The sequence below is a fragment of the Myotis myotis genome, unplaced genomic scaffold (genome assembly GCF_014108235.1).
Source record: "Myotis myotis isolate mMyoMyo1 unplaced genomic scaffold, mMyoMyo1.p scaffold_m19_p_2, whole genome shotgun sequence".
NCBI classification, from domain to species: Eukaryota; Metazoa; Chordata; class Mammalia; order Chiroptera; family Vespertilionidae; genus Myotis; species Myotis myotis.
Window position 1 is genome coordinate 64,895,859 of NW_023416324.1, and position 15,534 is coordinate 64,911,392.

General features: G+C 44.3%; 1 long non-coding RNA gene across 3 annotated transcripts in view; it reads left to right on the forward strand.

The window, feature by feature from the left end:
- LOC118677602 overlaps positions 1 to 15,534 on the forward strand; it is a 113,008-nt gene that overhangs the window by 55,775 nt on the left and 41,699 nt on the right. Inside the window, exon 9 of one of the 3 annotated variants that reach the window (XR_004974433.1) lies at positions 1,694 to 1,786. The exons of the other annotated variants lie outside the window; for them this stretch is intronic. This is a non-coding gene — a long non-coding RNA (uncharacterized LOC118677602). Of the gene's footprint in view, positions 1 to 1,693; positions 1,787 to 15,534 lie in introns of those variants that run through there. 3 annotated transcript variants of the gene reach the window in all.

Genomic DNA, 15,534 nt, shown 5'->3' on the forward strand with positions numbered 1-15,534 from the left:
AGAGAGAGAGCAAGGAACTTCCCAAGCATCAACCCAAATAGTTAGCTTAGATTTCGTATTCCCAACAGCAAAAGAGTTAGGCCTCATACAAAGGAAAAGGCAGAATCATCACCGGACTGGACACCACCCCTGCCCTGAGAGTGAAGAAGAGCAGAGAAAGAGGCCACTGTGGGCCCCTCCCTGCTGTGCATTCCTGTGCTCCATCTGCTTTAGGAGCGGGGAGAGAGAAAAGATTTATATTGACACGGAGTCTGAACTTTCAACTAGATTGAACTTTTAATAACCAGCAGTGACCAAAGAGTCAGGGCATTTGTCCAAGTTACCAGTAAAGAATGCTAAAGGGAAATTTGGCAAGGTAAGGTGGAAAGAAGTTCTTGGAAATGATAAAACCACTTCTTGCTTATTATCATTGAATTGATACCGCACAATAACTGGCTGCATATATTTTGATAATAAATAAAGTTAAGTAAGGATAGTATTCATATCTTTCATATCCTTGCTTAGTTTTTCAGCCTGATCTGTTACTAGTAGATTCTAAAAGAAGAGCATGTGCTCTTTTGGGGAAGTTTTTATTTGTTTGATATGGGCATGAGGAGAGTAAGAACTTGTAGAAATCACTTTCTGAGTTTGACATATTCTTGCATTTCCCCCACAACTTTTATTTCATAATGATTTGGCCCTGGCACAACCTACGAGGGAGAGGAGGAAATGCAATGTCACCTGTACTCAATGACATTGGCTTCCCAGCCTTGCCTGGCATCATTCCCCTTATTTAGTTCTGGTGCCACAGTGGCTCTAGGTTTCTGACTTTCTGACCTATAAGAGCCACAGTGTAGCAAAGATCCGCTAAGAGAAGGAAAAGGCACACAACTAGAAATCTCTTACCTGTCTAGTTTAACTTCTGGGGTCCATGGGGCTCCCCTGCTCAAGCTCCCATTCCCCACACATTGTTGGGATTTCTCTCCACTTCTGAGACTCTTTGGTTGGTGGGAGGGTGAAGCTCTGATACCATTCAACCTCCTTATATCCTGGATCATCTTCTATGTTTGGTTCAGGGAACAAAAATAATAGCTTGTGCTCATTCACCATCAAAACCAGGGTTGTGAATAAATAGTCTCTTTCTCACTGATAGAAATTAAAGCCTATAGCTCTTTGTCCCCATCAGAGACAATCTTTTGCAATAAAATATTTGCAAATGGCTTCAATATATATAGGGTTAATAAATAAAACAAACATAACTTTAAGGGATTTTATAGAAACTTCAGGTCCCCCCCCCCCCTAAGTTTCCACTCAATATTAATTTTTACCTCAGGGAGAAAAAGGACCTTATATAAAAATTCTTTATTCTCCCTTCCCCCATTTATATTAAGTAACACAAAATTATTTTAATAATGTGATATGGAATCTAGAGACAAAACACTTTGGTCTACAAAAGGGAACCAATTTATTTCATAAATCACATTCTTCTGCTCCTTCCAGCAATTTCCCTTTTCCCTGGGAGGGGGGATGTTATTGTGTTCTTTCTCCGGCTCTTTGTGTAATTTTAATTTATCATTAAGTAACACTTTGCTTTTTAACATAAAGAATTCAGCATGCTTGATGGAGCAGTGCTTCATAGAAAGTTAGTTCACAGCAACAACTGTTTGGAGCAGAGAAGTTTATTAATTTATCAGAACCTTATGTTCAATTTCAGATTTCTCAGCGTAGGAACCAACAATCAACTGCACCTGTTGCCAATTAAAGTATTAATGGCACATCAATCAAAGAAAAATCACCGCGAACGGAGATTACACAAGCTCTGTACTCACGTCAGTTTTTGGAAGTCATCCTTTATTTCAAAAACGGGTGAGGTCTACAAACTATAGCCCTCAATCTGCATCCTCCCCTTCTCCTCTATGATGATTTCAGTGGCTGGATGCCTTAGACTGTGGGGGCGAATGCATTTTCCACTGGAGGAAACCACTGTCACATATTGAAAAAGTAATAATGTGGCTGTACATGTGGAGAGTGGCAGGGCCCTGTTAACATTTGTGCGAAGCTTGACAAAAGTTAATTATTAGGCTTTGCGGAGAGCGGGGAAGCACCAGCACTGCTCATGACGGATGGAATCTTCATGGCCCGCACAGGTTGCCATGTTTACCTAGCATAATAAATGCATGGTGCTAACCGGGGAGGCCGGCAGCGAAGGCTCTGCTTTTTAATCCCTTATTTTGAATAGGACAATATTTCCTGGGGGAAGGAATGGAATGAGGATAGTGAGGGTGGGGCAGAAGCAGTCAGTAGAACCTAGGCTCCACTCGTGCCCGTGACCTTGCTCTGGTTAGATAGTAGTTTTTACACCTGTAAGGAGAGAATGCAGTGAGCATGAGCTGGGGCCCCAGGAGGATTGATTGAGATAGTGTGTGGAAGAGTCTAGCAGAGTGCCTGGCACAGGTAGGCTCTTCTATGTTTCTTTTCACCACCAGGGTTGGTTATCTTGACGGGGACGGCATCGCTACCTCACTGGGCTAATGCAAGGTACACGGAAGTCACTTCTCAGTACTTGGCCCGAGCCTGGGAATAGAACATCTGGAATGGATGAATACCTCCCCGAGACTCTTCTGCCAAAGCTGTCCTAAATTTCCTCCCTGTTTCTCCCTTCTTGAATCCCTATAGTTTTTAGTATCTATAACACTTAAAAGATATTCATCATGCCTACTGCCTGGCTGTTTCATGGAGGTAGAAATGGCAAAGAGACTCTGCACTACGATCGTTGGCGTCAGATAGGCCTGGGGCCAAATTCAGGCCTGGTCGCTTTGGAGCTGTGTCATCACTGGATAAACTTACCAGGCTACTTGCTGCTTCAGATCCCAACACTGCACAATGGGCATAAATACTGACCTCACAGCACGACTCAAAAGCATTAGTGTGACGGGGATACAAACACCCTGCACAGTGCCCAATAAAGAATGGCATTTTTTGTTGTTGGAATTTGCCATATGGGGCCAGAGTAGATGGTCCCACTGCATCTTAGAGGTTCTGGCAGATGGGACAGGCTCAGCAGGAAAAGTGTCGGATCTAGGAGAAACAAGTCAAAGCAAGTAGGAGAATTCGAGGCAGGAGTAGTTGGCTCTCTAACCCAATTGGTAAAACTCACAGATAGATGATAGTGACATTTGCCCTTTGAGGCAGGGACAGAAGATGCTGGTATCCAGCCTACCTGATATCACTATTGGAAGTTTCAGGTGCATCTGCCTTATATCCCAGTTAGACTATAAGCTCAAAGGCAGGAGCTGTGTTTTCTTCTTTGTTGTGTTCTCCTGTGTTCAGTAGAAAGCTTGACACATAGTAGGTGTCCAATAAATGTGCTGATCAATGGAAAGGTTTCTTTGTTCTCTAATTATTACTGGTAATCAAAAGTTTCCATATAATGCTTAAAGTATACTTTAAAAGAAAAAAAATTCTGTAATGTAATAAATATAGCAATATATATCACATATTTTGGATGGCAAAAGTCTGGGAAAGAGAGGGGTGTCAATATAAGGGATCTTAATGCAAAAATGGTTTGAAATGACTGCTTTAAAGCATGGCTAAAATTTGACATCCTCCATTACAGTATACTTAGATATACATTTTTCCCACCCACATTTTTTTTCCTTTGCAGAGCTATTTCCTTTTGCCTATTTATTGTGGTGTAATGAGTTGTGAACAATAATACCCCAGACTCCCTACCTGCCTCTCTATTGCCTAGTCTTAAGAATGGGTATGACCAGCCCAGCAGGCGTGGCCCAGTGGTTGAGCATGGGCTTATGAACCAGGCGGTCATGGTTCAATTCCTGGTCAGGGCATATGCCCAGGTTCCGGGCTCGATCCCCGGTATGGGGTGTGTAGAAGGCAGCCGAACAATGATTCTCTCTCATCATTGATGTTTCTACCTCTCTCTTCCTCTCTGAAATCAATAAAAATATATATATATTTTAAAAAGAATGGGTATGACCAATCATAGAACCTCATCTCAGGTAAGAGACTGGCACATGATCAGAACAAGGCCAAGAAATTGTTCAAGATAGGGATGCCATGCTTAAACTGTCATTCCTTCCTCTGGGGTCTCTAAGCCAGGCTTTCAGAGGCGAGGCTCCACTAGGTGCAATCCCTTCTGCAGCAGCAGCACACGAGGTGCCATTGCTCAAAGAGAAGAGAGCAGCAGATGAGGGAAGCAAAAGGAGTGCAGGAGAGTCTGTGAGCAGAGTAGTCCTGGTTTCAGGGCCTGGGCCCTTTGCTGGTGGCCTTTTCTTCACTTCTGAAAGCTATGAAGCTTCATCTTCAGCCCTGTAAGCTAATACTACTTTTGTTTTCAAGCTCATTTGAGTTGAATGTCTGCTGCTTGCAACTTAAAAAGAGCCTGACCAACACATTTGGGCTATAGATCTGAAACATTCACTTCAGAGCCCTGACCACCTCCCATCCCTACATCCAGAGCAGGTGCATATAATACAGCAACCTCTGTTGATATAAACACACCCATCTGACATTCAGTTTTCAGCACGCTGTGTGTGCATATGTCAGGAATTCTCAACCTTGGCACTGGGGCATTTGGGACCAAATAGCTTAGTGCAGTGCAGGCTACTTAACATTATTTCTGGCCTCTACCCACCAGGTGCTGGTAACAATATTCCCACGGGTTCTGACACACAAAAATGTCAAAAATGTCCCCAGACATTGCCCAGTGTCAGCTGGGTGGGATGGGAGAGCAAAGTTGCTCCCGTTAAAAACTGCTCATATATATAGAACATAAGCTCCATGAGGGCAGGCTGTCTTTTTCTTTCTCTCCCAGCCCCCGTCCCCCCCGCCCCCGTATGTCTCCCCAGGACCTAGAACAATGCTTGCCTCACCTTAGCTGCTCAGTATTCATTTGCTCTGTGAGAAAACAAATGGCTCCAGGTAAATGGAGGACCGACTGCCCATGCTGCTAGAATCCAAAACAAGGAAAAGCAGACCAACGAAGGCAAATGTGTCCACTCCTAATTTTATGACCCAGAGTTAGAAATACAAAACAAAACAGAGCAAAAGAACAACCCCCCCACCCCAACCCCACCCCATGCATCATTTGGCAAACTAAGAGTCTTGTATATAGTACAGATTTTCTTAATGAGGAAGGTAGAGAGTTGGGGCAGGAAGGAGAAAAACATTGATTTTAGGAATTCTCTTTAAAGCACCCCAGCTTTCTACATTCTCCAACCCCTCCCTGCCCCTTCAAACAAAACAGGGTAGTCCAGTGAAGACTGCTTTGGGACCTGGGTGGCTAAAACCGAACCTGGGAGAATGTCTCAGGAGGAAGAGAACATCTATGGTAATTTTGATTTTATTCCTTAAAAATGGCACATGCTTTTTTGAATTGTGGTGTGATTTCCACACCTTCAGCAGGTAGTTTTCGCAGCAGCACTAAAATAATCAGCACATAGAAAAGCCACCCCTAGATTTTATCCTCCTCCTTTTATTGTAACTCCATAAAAAATTGTGAGTTGGAAAATCTAGTTTTACAGTAAGTTTTCCCATGTCAAAGGGTCCCTGATATACGTACATATACATACATATTCTTGGCAATAATAATGTAACGTTCGCGAAGTGACTGTGACTTATACGATCCAGTCACATGGTGCCAGTCAGACACAAATCACATCTACTACATCCAAACAGAGCGGTGATTACACAGACAGTAAACTGCCAGGCAGCAACCCCAGCTCATCAGAAGAGAAACGGCCCAGAGCTGCTTCTCAGCTGCACAGCCACACCCTCTGTTTTCTCCACTGGCATCGCACCTGATCCCAGTAAGAGAGCCACTGACGGAGACCTTCGGAAAGCCTTAAGTTCTTAAAAAGGGTGACTTTCTCTTCACCAGTCCCCAACAGTTAGTTTACGTTTCAGCAGTGTTTCACATCAAGCAATTTTGTTTATTTGTTCCTCGTAGGGAGTGGAGAGCAATCAAGTCCCTGGGGGAGGAGGTCCTGGGTGGTCACCAGGCATCCCACCAGCGAACTGATTCAGTTCTGCCTCGGCCATAGAATTTCATGCCTCAATAACATTTAAATCACTGTGTTGTTGGGAGCAGGATAATTCGGTCAGAGACACTCACCTTGGAGTTAGACAACCCTGGTTTGCCAATTTACGAACTAGGGCCCTTGGTGACTGACATAGCTTCTCTGGGTCTGTTTACATTATAATCCTTTTGGTGCCATTGTGATTGACTTTATTCATGGTCACTCACAGATAAGGAAAACCATGAATGTCAAATCCATGAATGTGAAGACACATAATGCAACTTTAGGGTGCAAGTGGCAATAATAGTGTCAAGTGTTCCAGGTCTCAAATGTTTTCATACTTCTGAATTGTTTGGGGGAACAAATTTGCTAGTAGGCTGCAGGTGGGAGTAAATACCTTGGTTTCCCAGTTCAGATATTAACTTCTGAGGTGGCTGGACTTGGAATTTAAAGCTCCAAGGAAGCCATGAAGTGGTTCGTGACTATCTTCCACTTGTACAGTAGGTTCTCAAAAAAAAACATCATTTCATTCAACGTTATTTTGTTACAACATTGATGAGACGCCATAAGAAATGAACTCTTGTTTATATAAATTAGCCTATGAGGGAAATCGGTTTCATGATATGTTTGTGCTTAAAGTTACAGAACCTATCCATGGCGTTAGGTGAGGACTTACTGTATATGATTCTATTCTAGGCTAGCTCATTATTTATCTGTTCTTCCTTACTTTGCCATTGGGGATAAGAGAATCATTTCATCTGAAGTCAACTAGCCTCCTATTGCCCTAGCTGGTTTGGCTCAATGGATAGAGTGTCAGCTCTGCCAACTGAAGGGTTCTAGGTTTGATTCTGATCAAGGGCACATGCCCCAGGTGTGGGCTTGATCCCAGTAGGGGATGTGCAGGAGGCAGCTGATCAATGATTCTCTCTCATCATTGATATTTCTATCTCTCCCTTCCTCTCTGGAGTCAATAAAAATATATCTAAAAACAAAACAAAACAAAACAAAAAAACTAGCCTCCTATTGAAAGCTGTAAAGCAGTGGTCAGTAAATCTCCATCATAATAATTAATGATTGCAAATGCCTATATTATACAAGCAAAATTCATTTTTCGAGTAAATATATGTGCCTAATTAAAAGGCAAATCATTGATATCTTAAATGTGAAATTGAGAAATTTGAAGTTTTCTTACTAAGATGATCCAATGTGTCAACTTCTATTGAAAAACTGAAGTTCAAATCTTACTTTAAAAAGAAGTATATCTTGAAACATAGATAATACCTCACTCTTCTATCTAAAGAGTATTAAACTGCCTTTCCAAAGTACCAGAAAGCTTTAATTAATTACCAATCTACTTATGAAGCTACACTGAGTGCTGTGAAAACTGAAATAAGCTTGGCCTCTGGCTTTAAGAGGATATTAATCTGTAATATATACCATTGATGATAAAGATCACATTAAACTATGGGGAAACATTAGCAGAATGAGCAATATAAAAGCTTCCAATTGTTTGTTATTTTCATTTTTAGATGACTAAATTTGAAGAAATAATTGTAACCTGGCTGGGTGAGCAGACTTCATGGAGCCATGAAGAAGGATTAAATGTGCTTATTTCTAAACTAGAGGACCAGTGCATGAAATTTGTGCACTTGGCGAGGGGGGGTCCCCTCAGCCTGGCCTGCACCCTCTTGCAATCTGGGAGCCCTCAGGAGATGTTCAACTGACGGCTTAGGCCCGCTTCCCAGCTGTCAGTCAGACATCCTTAGTGCTGCCACAGAGGTGGGAGAGACCCACCACCACTGCTGCACTCGCCAGCCGTGAGCCCAGCTTCTGGCTGAGTGGTGCTCCCCCTGTGGGAGCGCACTGACCACCAAGAGGCAGCTCTTGTGTTGAGCGTCTGCCCCCTGGTGGCCAGTGCACGTCATAGTGACCAGTTGTTTTACCAAAACAGGCTCTCTGACATCTCCCAAGGGGTCCCAGATTGAGAGAGGGTGCAGGCCAGGCTGAGGGACCCCACCAGTGGACAATTGGGGCCGGAGAGGGACGTGGGAGGTTAGCCAACTGGGGAGGGACCGCGGGAGGGCTCCAGGGCATGTCTGGACTATCTCACTCAGTCCCAATCATCTGGACCCCAGCAGCAAGCTAACTTACTGGTTGGACTATCTGCCCCATGGTAGTCAGTGCATGCCATAGTGATTGGTCAACCGGTCAACTGTCTGCCCCTGGTGGTCAGTGCACATCATAGTGACTGGTCAACCAGTTGACTGTCTGCCCCCTGGTGGTCAGTGCATGTCATAGCGAGCAGTTGAGCAGCCTTAGCATATCATTAACATGTTACACTTTGATTGGTTGAATGGCCAACTGGACACTTAGCATATTAGGCTTTTATTATATAGGACTAGAGGCCCGGTGCACAAAAATTTGTGCACTCGGGGGTGAGGGGGGTCCCTCAGCCCGGTCTGTGCCCTCTCGCAGTCTGGGACCCCTCTGGAGATAACGACCTGCTGGCTTAGGCCTGCTCCCGGGTGGCAGAGGGCAGGCCCAATCCCTAGGTGCAGCCCCTGGTCAGGCTCAGAGCAGGGCCGATTGGGGAGTTGGGGCGCCTTCCCCTGTCATGCACAGAGCAGGGCAGATTGGGAGGTTGTGATGCCACCCTCAGTCATGCTCAGGGTAGGGCTGATTGGGGGGTTGGGGCACCGCCCCGTCACACTCATGGCAGGGTCGATGGGGAGGTTGCAGCGCCACCCCGTCACGCACAGAGCAGGGCCCATCAGGGGGGTTGGGGCTCCGTACCCTGTCATGCACAGAGCAGGGCCAATCAGGGGGTTGGGGCACTGCACCCTGTCACGCACAGAGCAGGGCCCATCAGGGGGGTTGGGGCTCCATACCCTGTCATTCACAGAGGAGGGCCGATCAGGGGGTTGGGACGCCGCCACTGTCACACTCAGGGCAGGGCCGATGGGGAGGTTATGGCTCTACCCCATCACACACAGAGCTGGGCCTGTGGGGGGGTGGGGGGTTGGGGCGCCGCCCTCTATCACCCACAGTGCAGGGCCGATCAGGTGGTTGGGGCGCAGCCACTCTCACACTCAGGCCAGGGTCGATGGGGAGGTTATGGCTCTATCCTGTCACACACAAAGCCGCAGGGCGATCAGGGGGTTTGGGTGCTGCCCCCTGTCACGCTGATCCAGGTGCCGGGAGGCCTCTCGGCTCCGCTGATCCCGGTGCTAGGAGGCATATCACCCCTTTTACTGTATAGGATAGAGGCCTGGTGCATGGGTGGGGCTGGCTGGTTTGCCCTGAAGAGTGTCCTGGATCAGGGTGGGGGGTCTCCACTGGGGTGCCTGGCCAGCCTGGGTGAGGGGATGATGGCTGTTTGCAGCTGGTCACACCCCCTTCAGGGTGGGGGTCCCCACTGGGGTGCCTGACCAGTCTGGGTGAGGAGTTGAGGGCTGTTTTCAGGCTGGCGGGTGACGGAAGCTCCCAACCGCTCCTTTTTTTCTTTTTTATTCTGGGCCAGCTTTAGCTCTGGCTCCAGCTCTGAGACCTCTGCTGCTGAAAGAAGGTATCTGGTTTGTTCCGGTTCTATAATCGAAACTCTGTATCAACTCCAGCTCTGAGATCCCAGCCCGCTGAAAGCAGGCTTCTGGGGTTTTGTTTAGCTTCTATATTTGTTACAATGTTTCTTAAACTGCAAGCTCAGAGGCCGGCAGCGGCAGGCGGGGAACGTTGGTTTCCTCCGTCACTGAAGCAAGCAAGCCTCATGTTAGTTTCAAGCTGCCTGGCTGCCGGCCGCCATCTTGGCTGGCAGTTAATTTGCATATCTCGCTGATTAGCCAATGGGAAGGGTAGCGGTCATATGCCAATTACCATGTTTCTCTTTTATTAGATAGGATATTTCTAAAATTGGCCTACTTTTTTTCATTTTCACTCCTACATACTCTAGGCCACCATTATGTGATGCCTGAGTTATCTCAATATCCTTCTAACTGGTCTACTGTCTTGCCCCTTATGGCAAATCTTTTTTCTCAAGTAAAGTCTTTCAGTGGCTCCCACTGCTCTGAGATTAAGGCCAACACTTTGGGTTCACAAGGCCTCATGTGACTTAGCTTTTGCTTACATTCCTAGCCATTTCACCCCTTGCAAATACCCCTTAGCTTCTAACACAGCTGGTCATGCTTTCTTTTTTCCTGACTCAGCATGGATAGTTCTTCAGGGACAATTTTTTTGACCTTTGAAGTTCGGTTAGCTGATCTTTTCACATCCTACCATAGCTTTTCTGGTCACCTCTCATAATAACTACATAATAATACAATATTTACTTTTGTTTTTTAAATATATTTTTATTAAATTGGTTTGGCTTTTATTTTAAGAATTCTATTTTCAAAAGTCTCTGGTGAATTTAGCATGTACCCAAGGCTGAGAACCACCAACTTTGAGCCCAAATGACCCCATTATATATGATGTATGTTATTCTCCCATATTTTACAGGATATATATATATATATATATATATATATATATATATATATATATTCTTTCTTTTTTTAAATCTTTATTATTGAAAATATTACATATATCTCTTTTTTTCCCACCATTGACCTCTTCAAGCCCACCCTCTCTGCCCCCACCCCAGGCCTATGGTCTGTGTCCAGGGGTTATGCATATATGCATACAAGTTCTTCGGTTGATCTCTTCCCACCCAGTCTTCTTTCCCTTCCTTCCCTTCCTTCCCTTCCTTCCCTCTGAAATTCAACAATGTGTTCCATGCTTCTATGTCTCTGGACCTATTTTGTTCATCAGTTTACTTTGTTCATTAGATTCCACATGTGAGTGAGATCATGTTGTACTTATCTTTCTCTGACTGGCTTATTTCACTTAGCATAATACTCTCCAGGCAATCTCCACTAGTTTCTAAGATTCATGTGGACAGAGCTACCCATTTCTTATTTACCACTATAGCCCTAACATTTGACATAGCTCCTGGTAAAAAGAAGTAGATACCCAGTGAACATTATGTTGAATTAGGGGATGGTTTTTTAGTGGGTTAGTTGCTTCTTGCATTGGTGTCTACACTGACTCCCACTGCAGCTCTGTCCAATATGGCTTGTTATAAAAATGAAATATTCTGTTTCTGTGGTTGGCTAGTACAGTACCCCTTAGGTATGTGTGGTTAGTGAGCCCTGAAGACATGGCTGGTGAAACTAAGGATCTAAATATTAACTTATTTATCATTATAATTAATTTAAATACTACATGTGGACAACTGTGCTGGACAGCACAGCTCCAGCAGAACTTTATCTGATTCACACACAGTCAAATTTTTTCAGGAAATAGGTCAAGGTTGCCTTTTCCAAGAGTAGTCTCTAGTCACATGGGGCTATTTAAATTTGAATTAATTAAAAGAAAAGAAAAGTTAAATAGTTCCTCAATCATGCTAGCCACATTTCATGTGCTCAAAAGCCAAATGCAGCTAATGGTGTCCACATTGGGCATCACCAAATATTTCCATGATTACAGAAAGTTCCAATGGAGGGCACTGGTTTGGAGAATGGCTCACCCGACCAGAAACAAAGATGTACACTCCCCGCAGTGGGTGGCTTGTTTCCACCACCTTCCTATTTGGTCCTGACTATTGGGATGGCTTGACTAGAGAGTAGGGGTCATAGTGCCACTAGATGTTTGATAACATCCACCATTTGCTCACATTATGTGAATAGCATATGGACCTCTAGATCCCAGGGTAACCATAAATTAGGAACAGTAATGAGACTAAAGTAGGTGAACGCCACCAGGGAAGGCATTTTCTCCTGAGAGAGTGTCAGGGCCAATTTCAAGGCTCCCAAGTTAGGCTTCCTATTTGTTCCCAGAAATGTCAGCAAGGAAGGTTGCAGTGACCGCTTAGCCCCTTGCTGCTACCTGATTCCCAGAAAGTACCCTCTTCCCAGAGCATCTCTCTTTTCTCTTTATTTGCATTCAGCTCTGAGATTGGCCACCTCTCCTCCCCCATGATGCAGCTATTGGCAGCTACTCTTGTCTTTGTTGCCTCCAGAATGGATAACCACAGAGAGTCTCTGGAAGCCCACCCAGAAGCTTCAGCTGGCTCAGTGTGGCTCTGTCCATCTGCCTAAAGGCACGGGCAAGCCGCGCCAGGAACACCTGCTCTCCACAGTTTGCCCTGGCTACCTCATCACTTCAGTGACATTCAAGGTGCAGCCCAGAACGCCCAGGCTTGAAACTGCCGCTTTGAAGGTTGTCTCCTCCCCTTCAGCACCATCACAGCAGGGGGATGCTGATCAGCTAAGAACAGTCCCAAGCAGGGGGTGAAAGTCAGGGCATTTTCTGAGGAATTTGCTTCCTCTCCTGGTTTGACAAAGCTGACTTTTCTGTGTTCAGGGACACGGTGGAACAGCCATCTGTTTAGTTAGGCTTCTGCCATGAAGGGTGGTCTTGGGGAGTGGATATTTAAATAGTGTTTTTCTGCTCTCCTCATGTAGATTTGAAACTCTAAACACATTAATAAAAAATAACGACAAGCCTTCATTTTCTATTAAGAATCTCTTTGTAAGTTAACTTTCTTGTCAACTCTGTCACTCTTCCCTCCAGAATAGTCCACTCAACACATCACCCTTTTCTGAATCCTAATTTCTCAATCTTTGCCCACAAGAAGGACTTTGTTTTCGTTACTTTACCAGTTCCCTTTACTTCTTCTTATGTCCACTACGCCCCCTTGTTTTAAAACCACAACCATTAAAAGTTCTTTTAAAGAATACTTAAATAGTATACCCCCCCCCAAAAAAAATGTCTTGTCAGATTTCTTCTTCTTGTTTGCTTCAGAAAGTGGTGCTTTGATTGTCCATTAGAGAGTTGTTTACATTTCTCCAAAAGCTCCATTTAGTTTCCTTGACAAGGTGGAATAAGTGACTGGCTGTGATGGATAGAGGCACCTGTCCTAATGGCTGCTCACACTGTGCCCACCAGTGCAGGTTACATTGATAAATTGACAACAGTTGGGACATGCTCTGCTAGCAGCAAGAATGAGGCTACGAGGACAGACACAGGCGGTGAGACAGTCTGCTTTAATATTCCTCCGAAAGGTGTACAGCCTCCTAATCTAACACCCCAACAGCTGCGGTGAGGAATTAGTGCACAGGCAGAATTTCTTTGTTTCCATGACACCACCTCTGCTAGTTAGTCTAGAATTATATTTACTGTAACAGATTCCTCCGTCTTCCAGTCTGTATGCCTGCAATCCTTGAAAACAGCATTGTAAGATTTTAATTTCGTGTTATTATATATTTATTTATTTATCAAAATTCCTTCATGGAAGACTTTCCTTTTCCCTTTGTTAAGAAAAGCAACAAAATGCTGCCTATTAGCTATGGGTTGGTTATTAGGAAAATGTGGAAAGAAGCCTTAGTCAAGGCTGAGGTGTTAATTACCTGGAATAAGGAGCTCAGGGGGTTCCAAATTTCCAGTAACAAAGAGGTGACTGTCTATCACTAAACCCCACTCAGCTGGGGGTCTTAGAAGGTGTTCAGTTCTCTACCCAGCTTACACTTGCGTTTTCTTTTTTTCCACTCCTGTTGCTTTCATGTTCCCTTTAACAAGGTGGGCCCAGCAGTGAGTCCCAGCAGTGGCATCTGCCCATGTTGACAAAGGGCCCAAGCAGGCACATGGCTCTAGGGCAGATCCCTGACTTTGCAGCCTCCCCTCACAATGTCCTTCTTCGCAGATAAGTTGGGATCACCGGGGCCAAGGGCTGGGTGGGTCTGCTGACACAGCTGGGCCAAGAGCAGCAGCAGCAGCAGCAGCAGCAGCAGCAGCAGCAGCAGTAGCAATCTCGACACGGCCCCTCGCATCATCCATTACATGCTTATCTTAACTGAAGACTAACCTAAAGGAACAAATGACCACAGAGAAAATGCTCCAACTTAATACAGAGTCATAAAAAAAAAGAATGCAGGAGCAAAAGAAGCATGGACATAATAATGCTTTTCTGAGCCCGGCTTTTAAATGGCCTAGTTACAGATTTTATGATAAGACACAGTTTGCCTTTATGATTTGCATGGGTAATGAAGCAATTAGGAGCCATCATATATAAAACATGCTAGTTCTTCATTAGACACCAAACAGAATGTCATAACACAAGATGTACAGTGTGGCAAAGCTCAAGTGACTTGCTTGTTCTGTTTACTTTGCATGGAGTTTTGTTGGAAGCTGGTTGCCGCTTGCATGGCATTAGAAGGCTAGACTGTGGTTAGTTTGATGTGAAATTCTGACTGGCTGGCAGTCGCCTCCACTCCCCACCCCCTAACTGCTACTAAATTTCATTTCAAGTTATAATTATTGACATTGGAAACAGCTACTCGGATCACAACAACAAAGCAACAATTATACAGGATCTGGTGTTTCTCATGCAAATTACAGCAATAAAATACAGGAAAATCCGGCCCACTTACAGACCAGTCTTTGTCTTTGGAGAACACAGTCTGAACTATTTGGTTAACTAAATTAAAATGTAAATCTTGGCTGGCTTTTCTTCTTAGATAGAGATATGAAACAGTTTCTAAAAGACAGAAAAAGCTTAAGGGACCACATTTCAAACAACTTGTCATGAATATATTTTTTTAATGAATTAGGGCTGAAAAGCTTAACTGTCTATAACAATCAAGAATTCGAAAATGTTGCTCAGATAGGAAAAACATAAGGGAAGACAGAGCCCTGTATATTTACCGCTTACATGTTTGTTTATAAGGGAACTTGGGAGCTTGAAAGATGTACAGTAATAGAGTCCCTTGCGTTTTCACAAGTAAAGCCATAGCTCTCTTATTCCCAGTCGGTGTAACATGTATAATGAAACATGTAACCCAGAGAAGATTAGTGAGCATGAAAACTGAGTTCTTTTACTTTAATAGAGTTGCTTTCCTTCCTGATCTTTGTTTCTTCTTTCTTACAAAGCCGGGCCTGTGAAAGTGTTATAGTCAGGGAGGGCGAAGTTAAAAAGTCAACCACAGGCGTGGCATTTGCATGAGGGCGCTGTGAATGCAGCCACTCAGAGCCACATGGAGTTCTGCAAAGAACCGGAAACAATGATTTGAAGGTTTCAGATCCATTATCATGACTGCATTTAAAAAACAAAACTAAACTAAACAAAGCACCCTCGACCAGCATAAAAAAGGGGTGGATTCACAAGGCCCAGAAAGAAAGCAATGCTACAGAAGACAACATCAAAGCAAAGAGGAAAAACCACCGCTGTGCCCCTGGCCAGGATTCAGCTCACAGCGCATCTGCTTTGAAAGCCATCCCTCTGAGTTTGACCACAAGTAAACTGACCCCGGTGAAGCCATGACAAAGGAGGATACTGATGTTTAATTTATGTATTTAATTTTTTTTATGCAGGGAAAAGCAATTGCGTGATCACATCTCATTTATAACACATCTGATCTTTAAAAGGCAATAATTTTACAAATGCACTTTTGCATTAAGAATACTGTTATCATACGCATGGAGCAAA